The sequence below is a fragment of the Miniopterus natalensis genome, chromosome 7 (assembly GCF_054644295.1).
Source record: "Miniopterus natalensis isolate mMinNat1 chromosome 7, mMinNat1.hap1, whole genome shotgun sequence".
Taxonomy (NCBI): Eukaryota; Metazoa; Chordata; class Mammalia; order Chiroptera; family Miniopteridae; genus Miniopterus; species Miniopterus natalensis.
Window position 1 is genome coordinate 34613048 of NC_142087.1, and position 2400 is coordinate 34615447.

Here is a 2400-nt window from a genome sequence, read left to right on the forward strand (position 1 = left end):
GGAAGAGATTAAAGATATATTTTAAAGATATATTTTTCTTTTTAAAGATACGTTTTCAAACGCTCGGAAGCTGGTGGTTTACAGAGCTGTCACCCTGTTGAGATCGTAAAGGAAGGGCTGCAGCCTTGTCTCTAGCACACAGTAGGACTCCCCACACTTTAGGATGAAAGAACTCAAAGGATGCGCCTGGACTTTCTCGGGGGCGCTGCTCAGAAGTCCTCGCCCCCACCTGTTGCCTGTTTGTTCGGGCGGGAAGTTGCTCTCATAGTTTTTGAACGCGGGGGTGGTGGGGGTTATGTAAGCGATCAGGTCACAGGGCGCGCTGGCCCCGTGGGGGGCTGCCTCCGCTACAAGGTGCTTATCCCGAGGAATTCTCCCGAGGGCTCGGTCTCGTACGACCTGAGAGCGTCCGCAGGAAGCACGGAGGCATGACTGGGCCGCGCATCTGGGGCCAATCTGAGGCGCGGGGCGACGTGGGACCTCCGGGCCGCTGAGCCCTGGCGCCGACCTGCATGACTTTCCAAATTCCTCCGTCCTAAGGGCTTCGGAGAAGCACCGAGGAAGGGGTGGGGTGGGGGAGTGGTCTCGGCCTGGGGCGCCTCACAGCACCCTGGGGCCCGGGGCGGCCCTGGGCACGGCTGGGGCTGCCTCGCCGAGTCCCACGGTGCGGACGGAGCTCCTCACCGCGGCCGTCCAGATGGAAGGGGACCATGGTTTTGCCAAAAGCAAAACAAAACAAAAGGTGGTTTCAGTGGGTCTCTTTTGAGAGTTTTTGTAACCAAAATCAACTCTGAACAGACATTCCCAGAATCACCTGTCCGTGTCTGCAAGATGACCGTGGCAGGAGGCGGTGCGTCGGGCTCCTTGGTTCACGGGAGCAGGGTGCCGGGGGAAGCACGCCTAAAGGCGGTTAGGGATCACTCCAGGGCGCCCTCCTGGCGCGCCGGAGAACCGGAGAACCGGGGCCCTCAGTGCCGGTGCCCTGTGGGCCGTGGGGTGGCAGCGCCCCTGCTGGGGGCCCCTGGCCGTGTCCCGCGACCACACGGCCTGTACCGCGCTGGCTCGGACGTGACGACCGCGGCCCCGGCCAGCGTTCCACGGACCAAATAACAGCCAGACGCCGTGCGAGTATCCTCACAAGTTTATTTATGTCACTGTTCCCGCGCCCACCACGGCCGCTGTCGGGTATCGTCTGCGTGGGGCTCGCTCGCCAGCATCAGCCCGGATGCCGGCCGCTCGGTCGAGCAATTTGGAGGTTCTGTTTCCCAAAGGTGGTTTTTTATTTTTGTTACCCTCTCATCACTGAGGCTGCGTGTTAATTAATAGACATATAAACCCACACTCGCCATTCAGGGTTAGACGGGATTAGAGGGGCCCTCGGAGGCCGCCCCTCGCCTTCGTTCTGGGGAGAAGGGGCTGCAGGGATCAGGAAGGGAGGCCCAGAGAGGCGTCAAAACTCAAAGGCGCAATCAGTACGTTACGGAGGGGCAGGGGTGAGCTCACGTTAGAAGGTACCGTTCAGAGGACAGGCTTCCTACCCTCAGGAGGCTGGGCAGTTTAGGGTCAGGGCCAGGGGCAGGGTTAGGGGCAGGATCAGGGCCAGGGGCTGGGTTAGGTTCAGGGCCAGGGGTCGGGTTAGGTTCAGGGGCAGGGGCCGGGTTAGGTCCAGGGCCAGGAGGGGCCGGGTTAGGTCAAGGGCCAGGGGCCTGGTTAGGTCCAGGGCCAGGAGGGGCCGGGTTAGATCCAGGGCCAGGAGGGGCCGGGTTAGGTCCAGGGCCAGGAGGGGCCGGGTTAGGTCCAGGGCCAGGAGGGGCCGGGTTAGGTCCAGGGCCAGGAGGGGCCGGGTTAGGTCCAGGGCCAGGAGGGGCCGGGTTAGGTCCAGGGGCAGGGGCCGGGTTAGGTCCAGGGCCAGGGGCCGGGTTAGGTCCAGGGCCAGGAGGGGCTGGGTTAGGTCCAGGGCCAGGAGGGGCCGGGTTAGGTCCAGGGCCGGGGCAGGCCCGACTATGCCTAGGCACTTGGTGCGCTCACTCCCAGGAGGCAAGCGCGTGGGGGTTATCCTTCCAGGAGGGTCAGCGTCTGCAATGTGCACTGCCATGCTGAGCATGCCACCCGTCACGGTCGGCTTTCCAGTGACCAGGGTGACACCATGCGGCCACCCCGAAATCTCCTACAGTCCACTCTCTCTGTGCAGGTCTCCCCGAGCTCTCGGCCGGGCTCTGGTGACAAAACAGGGGTCTGTAGGGGCCACCGTGGTCCCCATTGTGTCCTCGCCTGTTTCCTGCCCCAGGCCACTGCCCGGCCCTTGTGCCTCCGTCCCCTCTCCGCCGCGCACGAGGTCAGCCCGTCTGCGTGGGAGAAGCCCACGGGCCCTCTGCGCCCACCACTCTGCTCTCTCCCAAG